The following is a 16,131-nucleotide window of genomic DNA, read 5'->3' on the forward strand; positions in this document are numbered from 1 at the left end:
TATCACGACTTATGAACTCGCAGATAATGGATCTTCATTCACTAAAACCTCACAGCTGGGAATTTGTGGAAGTATCACGAATAGATCTACCTGCGCTATGGAGGTGGTATTAGATACATCCCAATTTGAACTTGTAAACTTCAATGGCTCTAGGTACGTTCGCTTTCTTGGACAACTCTTTCATCCACGTGATTATTTTATCTTTTCCGACGGATCGATCGAACTCTGCATCCGCTCGTTGGAAGTTCTGAAACTTTTCGGTGAAGGCGGGTCCAAACTCCTCATTCTGATTGAGCGAGTGGGATTTGGCATTTCCTCTGGATGTTTTCTGATGACCTTTATGATTTATTGCGCGTATCAACAGTTGCGGAATCTCCACGGAATGGTTGTGATGAACCTGGTGCTCGCGCTTCTGCTTTCTCACATTCTGATAGAGTTTGTCGCAGATTTTGTCACTGATTGGTCCGAGGTCTGCATCGTGATCGCCGCTCTGTCTCACTATTTCTGGTTAGCCGCTTTCTTCTGGAAGACGGTTGTTGCACATGACCTCTTCGTCACTCTGTCTGCGAAACCAGCCACGGCCCTAGCAGCGAACAGGAAGAAGACCAAGAAGGTCCTGGCCTACTCGACCTTTGCTTGGGGTGTCCCATTGCTCATAGTCGGCACGTCTCTTGCTCTCCAGTTCCTCCCTCTAGTTCAGCAGATGCAGATTTACGGTGACGCGGGGAGAATGTGCTGGATCACCCCTACAATGGCAAATGTCATTGCTTTTGGAATGCCATCCACTCTGTGCCTCCTCGTCAACGGAATCCTTTTCGTCCTGACCGCTAGAAATATTTTGAGAGTTCGTCAACAAGTCAATCATGCGAGTCCAGAAAGCGTCAAGACCCGAAACAGGACAGTGGACTTGCTAATTCACGTAAAAGTAAGTGTTATCGTACCATAATGAGAATAATATCAATGATAATGATTACAATGACAATAAGGTCTAATTGTTTATCCAGGGTAGCCCCTTAAAGGGACTGTACAGTACTGGTTGAGGTGGGGATTCATGTTTTGAACATTCCTAAGTGAGATAATGAGAAACCTCTTATGAAATATGAAAGAGCATGTAGTTTTAAGAAGGATTCAACGATTATTTGATGAAAATTGGTTTTTCAAATGGCTGAGATATCCCAAGAAGTGATGATAATAAAAGGTGACAGGCCACGCCTTTTATTAGGATCTCTTTGTTTCACCTTGTTTGGGGATATCTCAGCCATTTCAAACCGATTTTCATCAAATAAACTATTGATACCCCTTAGAATTGCATGCTCTTTGACATCTCATAGAGTGGTTTCTGCATATCTCGCAAAACGTTACAAGCTAAATCCTCACCTCAACCAGAACTGTACTCACCCTTTAAGTGTTGGCACTGCTCTACCAGAGGGTCCTGCAATTATTATTACCCTAGCGTAGCCAGGTATATATATAGACACCTGGGTCGAGAAGGACATGGTGCGTAAAAACATCTCGTCCAAGAACGTAAGCACTGGGCGGGAATCGAACTCGGGTCCGCTGATTGGGAGTCGGGAGTCGTATCCACTGTCCCACAGCGCTCCCACATGACTGATTTCACTATAATTTATGTGATATTGTGTGGTGAAATAAGGTCCAAATATGAATATCGGTCCGGATCAATAAAGTATTCAAAAAGGTCATTTACCTCGATGTTATTTTTCTGTATTGACTGTTAAGTTACTGTGGTATTCGTTATTTATATAACAGATATCCTTCCTCCTTGGATTCACGTGGGTGTCCGGATTTGCAGCAAGTTTATTCAGAGCAGATGCATTCTGGTATGTGTTCATTGCCATGAACTCTCTCCAAGGGATAGTTGTCTTCTCTTCCTTCGGCCTCAAGCGTGTTCGAGAAGTCTGTTCTAAGCCCCAGATTGGCCAGAACGCTGCTGTTGCCCAAGCGAACAGCAACGCTGCTGTCCCGGCGAACAACAACGATACTGTCCCAGCGAACAACAACGCTGCTGTCCCAGCACACGACAACGCATAGTCACGTGATTTCTGGAAACTTACTTTGAAAATACAATCCAGTTACAAGGTGAATAAAGGTATTCAGAATGGAAAAAAAAATCAGAAACTAAGACAAAATATATCGTCAAATATGTATCTTGTATACACACCGATACATCTTTGATGAGTGACTGGGCATGATGTGTAGAAAAAATTGGGATAACAATGACTCCTGTCTATATCTGTAAAAATGTTGTATTTCGATTTCGTCTGCACTTAGCCTAGTCACTGTTTTTCAGAGGATTCTGCGAATTTTTATGTCTCACTATAAGCATGTGTATCCATTATTCCACCATTATCAAAAGGGGACCCAGCGGATATAGGGCATCTCCTTGAAGGTATAATGTTCGGAGGATTCCGACCTTGGGTATTTTGTCCACCGTACAAAAGTCTGCAATTAGCAGTTTGAGAATCGATCCATGTTTAATACTGGGCATGCTAAGTCGAAGGAAATACCTATCTAGTCAGGTACTTGCGCTAGTTGATGAATCAGATTTACACGAATAATTTCTTACGGTAGGCGAGGTAGGCTATACATACCCACAACGTCATTGACCAGTACCCTATAAATATGTATTCAGCATGGTTACCAACGATTAGGGTCCAAGAAAACGGGAGATAAGATGTCATGATCTCAGCACCGATGTATAGGAGCATTGTGTTCATGCCTAGACAGCAAAAAAAAAAAAAAAAAAAAAAAAAAACATCACACAAAATACATACAATATGTCTGTATGATTATGTATATTTGTGGCCCCTACATAGATAGATAGACAGAAAGAAAGAAAGAAAGAAAGATAGATGGATAGATATATGGATATGTAAGTATGCAAAGCACAAATTACCAACGGTAATAAGGAATAGAATAATACACTACACGAAAGTATAAATAGAGCAAAGCAAACGCATGTCAACTTGTATTGAGTCATCACACTCTGGTCATTACTTAATGTGACCAGAAGAATATTCAGATATGTGCCATGTATTGTAATAACTTTGATATTTCTAATATTTTTCTTCGGATTACCTGACTACGCCCGCAAAAAGCCCCTTCCAAATTAAGAATCTATCAGTGACATCATCTGTCAATCATTGCTAAAATACTGCTATGATGAACAAAAGGCACTGAAATGCACCTCATAGACCGAACATAACTTGCATATTTAAACTTTTCCTGCAATGTATTTCAAATCATAATAAGTAACATGGAACATGCAAGTTTTATGTCTAGTCTATGTAAATATGTTTAAAAACACGTTTAGTTACAAGCTTTCATGTAAGTCTGAAAGCGTTCCGTGCCTCCTACGAATCCCTATTTACCAATGGGAGCAGTGATTTTAACAATGTTTGAATTATCACATGCTATGCATATGTGTTAGTCAATTGTATCACAAAACATCCTACCACATAAAAATATAAAGCCCGAAATATAAGGAGATATAACTATTTTTCTCAATCAACCATATATCTGTCGACGGTTTATTCTGGAAACAATTTCAGTATAACTATTGTTAAAATTTTGTATATTTAACTTAATTTAACACATATTGAACATCCATTATACTGATTAAATACTTTTACATCGAAGGTTTCTATCCCTAACTCACGTTCTAGAACAATTTTGAAGCACAGAAACTGTGTTTTTGTTTCATCTGCAAAAAGTTAATAATGCCTTTAAAATCAGTAATTTTCCAATGCAAAGCACGAACCTGGGTAGAGTACTGGCGATCCGTTCAAAAAGTGTGTGACGTCTATGAGCACGTGAAAGAGAGCCGTGGCAAGGAAGCCGACACCCCCGCTCAGGCAAATAAACGAAAACGACCTGTTGGTTTAAAAAAAATAGATGCCACAATATACCTTTGCAAACAAGGACAAGAACTGGGGGAATACCATACCACAAAATGGTGAACCCGCTTGAGGTGTTCAAAAAATCAAACGAGTCGTTCTGCAAGACAGGAATGTTTCAAAGAGTGTAAACATTCAAAGGTACCCTCTTGAATTGTTTGATTGATTGATTGATTGATTAATTGATTGATTGATTGGTTGGTTGATTGGAGCAGGTTTGAAGTGCAACTATGATGATGTAAACAAGATCCAATAAATGCATTTATTCACTTCTGCTGTCTATTTCTCACATTTCCTCATTGTACATTTATGTCCATTTCTTGACTATCAGAGAAAAGTTACCATGTTACCTATACTAGTTATCGGGAGGAACATAAAATGTGAAGTTTGACAAGCCATGCGTCATGGGACCGCTTGCGGGTAATGACTGTCTGTAATGATGGGAACAACCACACTCTTCTAGATAAGGCACAAAAGTTAGTTCATTCATTTGCAGCTGTTATGAAAATTATAGTCTGGAAGACTTTTTAAATGAAAGACCGGCTTTATTAATAGCAGTTTACGGCCCCATTGTGTTTTCACACGTGGTACTTACTAACTTACTTACTTATCCCTCGAAATCTGAGATCGTTGGGAAGGCACGAGGAAAAGTAAGCGGTCAACAGTTTCAATCCGGCTCTATCTTGGGCTGTTGTGAGGAGGTCTGACAAGGGTAGAAATGTCCATTCCTTCGCATTGTCCAACCAACTCTTTCTCTGTCGGCCGCGGCAGCGTCCATCTTCTACAGTGCCCTGTAACACAGTCTTTACGAGGCAGTCGTGCCGAATAACATGACCAAACCAGGCCAGCTTGCGTCTCTTGACCATTTGTAGGAGTGTCACTTGAGGCCCCACAAGGCTGAAGACCTTGTTTCGGACAAACCCATTGGTTTTGTGTTTCCAGTAGTGGATGCTATAAGCAGTCTCCGCAGGCATTTTGTCTCAAAAGCTTGGATTCTCTTTTCAGCACTGTCCAAGTCTCGCGTCCATAGAGGAGAATAGAGGTGACGAGACACCTGAATAGCATATACTTTGTGTTGATGCTAATGTTGCTCTTCCATATTCTGTTGAGTCTAGCCATCGCTGCTGTTGCTGTGGCTATCCTGGTTCGAATTTCCCCTGTACAGGTGCCATCCTTGTAGATCATTGATCCCAGGTATTTTAAGCCTGTTATCTCGTCTAAGGTCTCTCCATTCATAGTGATTTTTGCACTGATGTTGTTTGGGCTATTGACCATCACTTTGGACTTTTCTGTGCTCACTTCCATGCCATATGCCTCTGCTCTGTCCACCAATCTGTTGGTGAGGTCCTGTAATTCTCTGTTGGTGCCTCCCATGAGGTTGATATCGTCTACGAATAGAAGATTACTGATGGGTCTACCACCAATTGAGATTGAAGTTTGGTGGTTCTGCAGTGTTTCCCGCATGATCTTCTCCAGGAAAAGGTTGAATAAGACAGGAGAGAGTAAACAACCCTGCCTCACGCCAACTGTTGTCTTGAAGAACGCTCCAAACTGGCCGTTCAAAAGCACTGCACTGCTAGAGGTGGCATAGAGAGCCTGAATAACCTGCACCAGTTGTTCGTCAATACCAAAATCTCTCATAATCTTCCAAAAGCCATCGTGCCACACTTTATCGAAAGCCTTTTTGAAGTCGATAAAATTTTGGAAGAGGTCTCGCTGGTGTTGTAGATGCTTTTTGATCAGCACTCTGCAGTTAAAGATCTGTTCCACTGTGCTCCGGCCAGCTCTGAATCCTGAATGTTCTTCTGCCAACAGCTCATCCGCTTTAGTAGTCAGTCGGTTGAGGATAACTGTGAGCAGTGCCTTGCTGGGGTGACTAATGATGCTTAATGGTCCTGTGATTTTGACACTGCCTTGGATTACCCTTCTTTGGAAATGAAATGATCAGGGAGTGAGTCCATTCTCTCGGCCATCTTTTCTCCTCCCATATCTTCTCACATAGTGTTGTGAGGGCCTGAACTGTGGCTTCTCCTCCACACTTTAATAGCTCAATGGGGACATTATCCACTCCCGGAGACTTCCCTGGTTTCAAACTGAGGATTGCCTTTTCTACCTCATCCTTTAGTACAGAGGGCCCATCTTCCTCATCATCTTTAACCTGTGTGTCTACCTGTATACTGGTGTCTAGGTGAAGCTGATGATTGTAGAGGTCACTACAGTTGTCAGTCCATCTTTTCAAAATTTCTTCGCTGTTTGTCATGCGGTTACCATCTTCATTATCTATGACAAGAGACTTTGGCTGGCTTGTTTTGGTCAGGGTCTTAAGAGTGTTGTACGTCTCCTTGATGTTTCCTGCAATCACTCCTTTGTCTATGACTTTGCACTGGGCTTCAATCCAGTTCTCCTTGGCAGCTTTCATTTTCTTCTTGACCTTCCTATTCATCTCTCGGTACTGTGCCCTTGCCTCACCACTGGTGTGTTTTGCATGCCTCAGCTCTCGCCTCTTGTCACAGAGGTCGAGCACTTCCGTCGTGACCCAAGGTTTGTAGTTCTTTTGCTGCTTCCCCAGCACTTTGTCAGTCGTTGTCAGACGCACTTCCTTGATATCAACAAATTTCAAAATTTCATATTTCAAACGTACACTGACAGCACCTGCAAATTCGTCATAAAATACGGCAATCACGACAGTTTGATTTTTATGCTGATCACCACAAAATACTTATTTTGGATGTCGAGCCATCAAACCACAGATTCTTGTTGAGGGGAATCCAGCCGTCTGCCATGCTGCACTTGGAAAGTACTGCGCTGCAGGTGATCTACGAAGTCGAACAACGGGTAACGAAAAATGAAAATGATTTAATCTGGGAGTTCAACCCGTCACTCATTATTGTAGTGATGTAGCCTCAGGGTAAATCCCGGTGTCCTAAGCTTTGCAACACAAGAGAGTTGCACATGCAGGTAATGTACATAATATCAACACGAACATTCTACCAACTTTATGATCATGCTATGGTGTGTCTTTGCTTGTTACATTTTCGTCACGTCGGGATACTTTGAGTTTGGCCTCCGTGCATTCACTCACAGTTCACTCTCCGAAATGCATGTGTATCTCTGCTCATTTCTGCTATATGATAGTATATACATGTATATATATATATATATATATATATATATATACATACATATATACATATATATATATATATATATATGTATATATATATATATATATATATATATACATACATATATACATATATATATATATATATATATATATATATATATATATATTAAAGATATACACAGAAGTATTGGAACAAGTTCACGCGGTTGACCGCAGGTTCATCCGTATTTATTGCAACTCTGAGTGTCATGCAACCTCCATGAGGCGCAATCATCAGGCAACCGCGTGAACTTGTTCCAATACTTCTGTCTAAATCTCTTCCTTTGAGCATATCGAGCACTCTTCATAGAAGGATAGAATCACCAAGTGTATATCAAATATATATATATATATATATATATATATATTAAAGATATATATATATATATATATATATATATATATAGATATAGATATATATATCATATATATCCAGACAGGTATCGTTCCACCTCCCTAGTCAATCTTATTATTACTTCTTCACTAACCAACACCAAGCCCCACGTCAAAAAGTGGAAGTGATGAAGGATTATGGCAGCCTGTGTGCTTAAGAGAAGGACATTCAATGAAATTGTTATTTTTGAAAAGATGAAAGTGCCATTAATTTCAGTCGATTTCGCAATACTTAGAATAAATCAAAATCAAGCTTGTTATCAAGTATAGAATGCTATCAGAAAGAATGCAAATAAGTCGAATTCCATAGGAAAGCGTCCCACGACCTTTCAGTGATTACACCGATTTGAGTAACTTGTAAAATTTTGTGAAGACCTCTTACAGTTTAATTGACAATGTTAAGATGATGCTTTAATTTTTTTATACTTAATATTAAACTCATCAGAAAAAAATATCATCACATTCTCTTTGAAAACTACATTGTGTAATTTCACAGCGTAACATCTGAAAATATGTTTTGTGTTAGCACTGATTAGTGTTACGTATTATTTTCTTTCATGCAATATCTTATTCTCCTAATTTCAGTTTTTCTTTTGAACAAGAGTTGAACTGATTTTTTTTCTGCCCTACTTCATAAAGTGACAATTTGCGGCAGTCACTTGTGCTCATGCTCTCTGGTTGGCTTAGGGTTACATAAATTCAATGCTCTTTGCAAAGCTGAAAACACAACAGCCGCTGTTTCCTTCTGCAGTTCCATGATGATCGGTTAAGACAAAAAAGTATGTACTATCAACCTATAGATAGTACTGACCTGAAGACAAAAAAAAAAATGCAGAAGGCAATGCAATTTAGCGTGCCTAAGATACTTTCAGGATCATGAGGTACAATGTTGTGGTATATCATACTTTGATTATCTCCCCCGTCTTGATGAGGGTGGCAGGGGTGAAGGAGGCGCGGTCGATGTAGCCGGCAGCTCCCCCGGTGCAGTTGGTGAGCTCTCCGTTCACCCCAACCAGCGGTCCTCCGGGACCCTGATAACCACTGTACTCATCGTCGGACAGAATTGCAGCATAAGAAAAAAAATAACATTGTGGGCAACTTGAAAAACTAAAATCGGACTTGAAACAACAACAACAACAACAACAAAAGAGACATAGAATTTCAACGTTTCACGTAATTCACATGCACTACACAATGATATCAGGAAAATCTGAGGGTCGTAATGCTTATGATACGTTATCGCCACACATGCTTTCCATTGACCTATGCACACATCTTCAGTGATTTAAAAAAAAAAAACTTTTGCAATTAATATGTATAGGCCTACATACTAATTCGGTTCGAAGAAACCCACGTGGGTGGAGAAATTTCTAGATAGGGAATCCGCACACGTGGCGCTCAAGAACCGTTAATGTAGCCTTATTATTATTTAGTGTCCCAGAAATGACACTTGTGCTGTTGATAACCAAAGCTTTGGCCTTCGTTTCAAATTTTCATACTCTTGTAGAAACCCGGCAAATACTACTTGCAGGAGTATTATAAAAGTGATTGTAGTTGTTAGCTTATATCGACCGTGGATTCTGATTCTATTCGTCTTAAGTAGATTTATTCATTTAAGACATTTTCAAATGATATGGTGTCGCACTTTAATGTCAAAATCTACTTTTAGTATCACCTACCGAGGGCATCCAGGTACGGGTAGGAAGAAAGTGACCATTACGTGAACAAGAATACACAACGCAGCTACCGGCAGCTCTACTGAAGAATATCACGGAACATCAGGAAACGCGAGTTCTGCAAAGATTCAAAGTGAAATTCGTCGCTAAAAGATGTGCCCGAATAGGTATATACATTTTAATGCAAACAACAACAAACAACATGATTACAGAATTAAATGAAGATGGTAATTACTATACTGTTATGACCACAGTAACGCGAGGAAAGGGGTATTGTGATGACTGTATAGACCTGAGGCCAACGTTCATTACATAAAATGTTACAGGTAAAAAATTCATAGTTAAACATCCCACTTACACACACCAAACATGTACCTGTATATCTCTTGTATCTCCTGTACACTTCAACATTCCACTTGAATATTCAGATGTACATATAATGTGCATGTGAATATACAAAATAGATATACAACCTACGGTTTTCATATCAAAGGGATACCAAACGAAAGAGCAATGTGGATTGAGTGAAAGCAATAACATTAGTGGAATCAGTTTGAGGAAAGTCGGACAAGCCATGCAAAAGTTATGAATTTTTAAAGTTTTGTGTTGGAACCGCTGGATGAGGAGACTTCTAAAGGTTATAGCGTATGCGTGGACAACAGTATAAAGAAAATGTAAAGAAACTTCAACAAAAATTCGCTTTTCTAGCATTATGAAAGAGCACTTGATACCTGCTTTCAGAACGCAGGGGGAATAATTGCTATATTTAACATATGTCATTATCAAGATTCAAGATTCAAGATTCAACTTTATTTTCACTTCCATCAAATAAATAAAGAAATTATATACATTGCATATGTACAGGATATTTGTAATAATTATCGAATTGATGGAATGTGTAATTTTCATGAAAAATGAATTTCTGTGGGATTCCCTTTATATTTTCTTTATCTTGTTGTCCACACATAAGTCACAACCTCTAGTAGTCTCCTCACCCTGTGGTTCCAACACGAAAACTTTAAAAAATCGTAATTTTTGCATCGAATGTCCGATTTTCCTCAAACTTTCACTGATGAATAAATGTTCTACTAATGTTGCTTTCACTCAATCCACATTTCTCTTGTGTAAAAATCACGACTCCCCCAAATCAATCCAAGCACATCACATAAGGTGAACTTGTCCTTTAAAGGACTATTTCTAACTAAAGACAAGAAACATGCAAGAGCTCTTGTGCAGCACGGCAGAACTTTAAAGGAAAAGCTCCTATGCAGAGACCCAATATGAACAGGGTTAGACAGCCAGCCAACCCCACTTTTCTTGCCCCTGTGTCCTGCATTGCCCATACATGCCCACGTCTCTCCATTCATGCAATGGAACCCAACATTGACGATTGTCATGCGTTTGATTATACATTTGATTTGATTTGATTTATTTCTGCTTAATTCTGTTACATCAGATATGATTGTGTACAAGTCATTTATGACAAACAGTATATCGACATCCCTTACACATGTACATTATATTCCTACAGCTGGAAGCCCGATGAGATCCACTGATGCACTCATAAGGTTTGATCAAGAATTTCGGCTGGCATGGCACCACTGTCACTGGCGGAAAAAACAACAACGCTCTTTTGCGCAAGACTACTCAACGATTGACAAAATTGATTACAAAGCAACTTCAAGGGAGTAGGCGATGCCAAACACATTACATAAAGTGCCATACCAGTGTACTATAGGCTCGAGTCTATTAATTTGCTCTGAAACTCTCACACGAGTACGAAGCCACTAAGTGCCCCTTGAGATGTCTGACTTCTTTAACTTCTAGGTAATGGCTTGCCATTACTTCACATTTCACAAGCGCACTCTCACTATTGGTGCTCCACTTAACGCTGAACGCTAGCTCGCTCCGAAGAAAGTATTTTAGTTTTGCAAGTCGCCTCAGCCAGCTTCTGATTGAAACGCTTGTGAACGAGACGACAGTGAAAACTATGCAGTTTCAGGCGCCATTGCGGGTAGTATCGATGTACATAATATACTTCGGTACTGCCATTATAAATGGTAAGTGCACTTGCAGCAGAGATCACTACAACTAAATCTTACATTTTTATCGTGGGACTGTGTAATTGTGTCGCTGCTGATATAACGTGTTGGCCGTTTCTCAACATGAGCTCTTTTCGTAGGTGTTATTTTAGAAAGAAAAACAAATACCAACCCATGTTCACACATATCATATTTTCAGCACATTTTTGCAGTAATCTGACCAACTTGATACTGCTTCATCACCAAACCATCCACTGTGCTGTGGTGTTCTATAGCAGACGACAAGCTCGGTGAAGTATGGTCACTTTGCTTTTGTTTTTATGCCTCGCCAATGTCGGAGGCAAGTTATTGTTGTTATCATTTGAATTTATTTGGCGGTTATCATTCCTCTAGGAATATTTACACCAAATCTGTATTCATAAAATTACATGGAATTTCAAATTTTACCCCATATCATTTCAATTTTATTCAAAATAATTCAGAAATAATACATTATATCAAACAAATCTCCCTCACTGGCCTCGGTTCGAGCTGCCCAATCGACGATCGTATTTTCTGACCAGCCCGGCTCGGTACCTTGAGCAGACTTCTCAGCAAGGAGGGGCCATGATTGGCTGTCCACCTGCCTAGGCCACTCCAATACACGAGAGGGTCTCGATCGATGCTTGTGATTAATCGGGAGTATTTAACGCGAATTTTATCACAAATTTACATGAAATTAGAAAACAAACAAAGCTAAGATTCAAAGCAAACATCTAGGCTGTATGTAATGTGCAGAATAATTAATATAAATTACAACATGTACTTATCTAATGAAATTATGTGTTAGAGTGAATCTTCATGTCCTCTGGACATACTGAACAAAATCACGCACATGCTTTGAGTTAGTAGTTCCTACAAACAACAAAATATGACGTACATCAGTGATATTTATTTCTGTAAGTGGGATACTTCTTTCTATTATATACTTTGGACATTCACATAAAAAAATGAGTGACTGTTTCAAAATTTTGCAGAAAATTCGGACACATTTCATTTTTATGGATATTCAGTCTAAACAAATCATAATTTAAAGAAATATTTCCCATTCTCAATTTATTCATAATAGACTGCTCCTTCCATTTGTTTAGCGAGCGTTGGAAAGTTTTCTTAACTGTTTTTTTGTATCAACTTCAGTGGAGATTCCGCTTCTTCCCATTGTTTTTTTTCCATATTTCTATAAAAGACTCTCCGAGTAAATGTTTACATTATGCCATGCTCAGATCATTTTCAATATCAATAACATTTCGACATAATCATAGCAGCTTTTGCCTCTTTGTCCGCAACCTCATTTCCATTAATGCCACAATGGCTGGGTATCCATTCAAAATTTACATGTATTCCTTTATATTTCAATTCCATACATCTTACTTATCATAACAATTTCACTTACAAAACTTTCCGGCTTATTTGAATTAATAGCCTGTAAAACACTAATGATTCGCCAAAAATAATCACTCCCAGCAAACAGATTCGAGACTTGTTCTAACCAGATCAAAGACGTATAATAATAGCAATCAGTTCAGCTCTGTACAATCAATGTGAAGTCTTGTATGCGTTTTGCTTGTGCATACTTCCAATAAGGGACATAAAAAGCAGTGGACACTTTGCAAGTTTTGGGGCACTTTGAGCTATCGGTGTATAATTTTGCCATTTCCTATTTATCAATTCAAGAGCCGTTTGCTGCTAATGTATAACATGATCACACTTTGACAGCATCATATCTGAACTTAACTCCGTGGACACTGCCGGCATCTGCCAGTGCCAAAACGGCTGACGAAAAGGTACTTTTTCCTTACATTTGAATGGGAAAATAATACGTCTTCATTTTCATGATTTTTCACCAAAGGGGGTGTGGGGATTTCCACTTTCATAAATATTGAATTGTCAGCATTTTTTAGTATCCCGCATTAAGGGATGATTTGGAACAGTGTCAATGTGCCTACGGAATTGAGCAGTCAACATCTGCCTTCGTAAATCTAATTCAATTGATTCTAGGGTTTTCAGAGAGGTGCCTATGCTTGCTCCTAGACAAATTTTGAGAGCTTGGTATTGCACTGAATTGAGATTTTTTTTTTTACATACGATAAAACTGAATCATATGCTTCACAAGCATAATCTATCAAAGAACGAATTATTGTTCTATATACAGACAGTAAATCATTACAGCCCCTAATCCATTCCACATGAGTTAAACTCTTAATGTAGAATATTGATTTTACGTTTGCATCTGGATGCCACTTCTTGTATATGGGCTCTCCAATTTAACCTCTTATCAAAAATTACTCCTTAATATTTATATTCATCCTCTGTCGTATCTCTCCCTATCTTCAGGGACAAAATAGTCTCCTTACGGGTGAGAGAGAACAGCATAGGTGTGTTTTATGTGTGTGTGTGTGTGTGTGTGAGATATAGTTTTCAGTTTTAGTAAGTTTTATTTCTCCACTTGTACATAACAGAAAATAAGTATAACAATTTCGAACGTATTATTCACAAGTCATGAAAATATAAACAAAATATCGCATTACAAATATACAATCATGTGAAATAATACATAAATGTTATTTCAGATCTTTAAGTGTACAGCTGGAGGAGACCGTTATCAATAAGCAAAACGCTTGACTCGGATAACGGCCTCTGAACATAATATGCCTTGTAACATTTTTTTTATTTAATTACAGGAGGGAACGGAATGATTATACACACGATGAACAAATAATATAAATCTTTAAAGTTATTTAAATGTCATTTGGCCAAAAAGGACAACAGAAGGTCCCCAGGATGAAAATCAGCCATCCAAGGTGTTCAAATGTTGTTCTAGAGCTGTGCTCATTATCCTCATATCCTTTCCCGACTGCAGATTACACAATCATCAGCATACAACAAGGTGTGGATGTCTTTCCTAGTGAGACATCATAACGTTGAATAACAATGGGCTCAATGTGCTTCCTTTGCGGAAGCCCATTTAATTCGATAGTTTCATTGTTCTGGATAATACGTGCCCAAGTCGAACTTGAAAAGTACGTTTCAATAAAAATGTTGTGTATGCATATTTCCACATACGCCCAGTTTCGATAATTTTATTCAACTCAGAATCAAAAGCATTTTCTAAGCCAATAAAAAACTGCCAAAATTTTGCGTTCACTTTCAGATGTTCCTGAATTTCCTTTTCTAAATCAACAATGCCATCCACACATGGTCGGTTTTTCCGAAAACCTTGTTGTACTGGGATCAAAATATTATGTTTTTTTTTTTTTTTAATTTACAAACGTTCTTTCATCATCCCTTCCATGATTTTCATAAAACATGAGATGAGAGCTATCGGTCGATATGATGTCAGTTTGTCTGACACCTTATTTGGTTCTAAGATGGGTATCAATATGGAATGCAGCAGGGACTCAGATAGGTCCCCTAAGAGCTGTTGCCCATATTTTGTTATATATTCGAAACAGTACTGATTTTGATGATTCAGGTAAATGCTGCATACTTCATATCCTACCCTTCCTTCTCCTGGAGTAGACCTTTTCCTGGATTTTAGATACATGCCTAACTCCGTCATATGAAATTATTCATTTAGGATGAACAACATTGAAAAATTTTCGGAATATTCCACTACTTCAAACGCTGCATTTATGTCATCAGATGCTGCTTCCTGTCCACAAGACCTATAATATTCTCCGAAGTAATCTGTTTCTTTCCATCTTTCACAAAGGGTATAGCCCATTCACCTTTAAAGTTGGGATGCTTGGTATTCCTGTGGAAGGAGTTCCATTGAGGGTTTTTACCGTTTTCCAGATTTGAGATACTGACGTGAAACGATTAAGACTGAGTTGAAAAGATCGCCAATAATTTCTTTTTATTTGTCTTATAGTTTTCTGAGCTTGAGACTTTTTCAAATGGTAATTTTCTTGCAGTTCCCTCGTCCAATGTTTAGTTAACTTATTTCTAATTCGGTAATGCTCTCTTATGATTGTGGAGCACTTTTTTTGTCCACCATGAAACTGGTTTGCTTTTGCCCTTTGATTTGATCGGACTCACGTCTTCTATAAAATACTTGTGTCAAACATCGCATGAATTTACTGTGCAGGTCTGATGTGGACATATGTTTTCGGGTTGTTCGTCCGTCCGTCCGTCCGTAATCAATTTTATAGACAGCTTTTGAGGTATCCAAATGGCACTTTGCATAAGTATGTATGTATGAGTGGACGAAGTTTTGCCGATCAACTTTTGGTTGCACATGCTCAAGGTCAAAGGTTTAGGTCAAATTCTTTGCTTATAATGTCATCATACTTCACATATCTATGTAATGATTTAAGATATTTTCTTGAAACGGAAATTACCAGACAAAGATTCTCTAGGGAAGATTCAGTTCATTTGTCACAGGTCAAACGTCAAGTAAATGCTAAAATGTATATATTTTTTTCCCCATGTCTCTGAAATGGCTAAAGATATATTCATGAAACCTAATGCGCAATACATATGCATATAAATTAACTGTTCGGCACTGATTCTCTAGGATTTTTATTTCGTCATGGGATCAAAGGTCAAAAGTCGAAGGATAAGGTCATTTTTATTTTCAAAATTTCACTTTGATCCATATATATCTCTTATATAGATAGGCCCTACATGCAATGCCTAGAGGTATTTTCTTGAAACTTAGAGTAAATTTATAATCTGTTTTTATAATTATGATTGTTAACATGTGCATATCAGCCTTTAATTGGCTGCCAGACATGATTTTTAATAAAACCTGTTCAATTCATCAATTCAATTCAATTCAATTCAAGTCAGTTTAGTACATTACCACATGAAGTTTCTCTGGGAAAGATTTGGGCCCCGGTTTTGGCGGTAAAAGGTCAAATGAAAATGCAAAATTAAACATTTTCCCCATATCTAGGAAA

The sequence above is a fragment of the Diadema antillarum genome, unplaced genomic scaffold (assembly GCF_040938485.1).
Source record: "Diadema antillarum isolate AM-2024a unplaced genomic scaffold, OU_Dant_1.0 seq00000203_RagTag, whole genome shotgun sequence".
Classification (NCBI taxonomy): Eukaryota; Metazoa; Echinodermata; class Echinoidea; order Diadematoida; family Diadematidae; genus Diadema; species Diadema antillarum.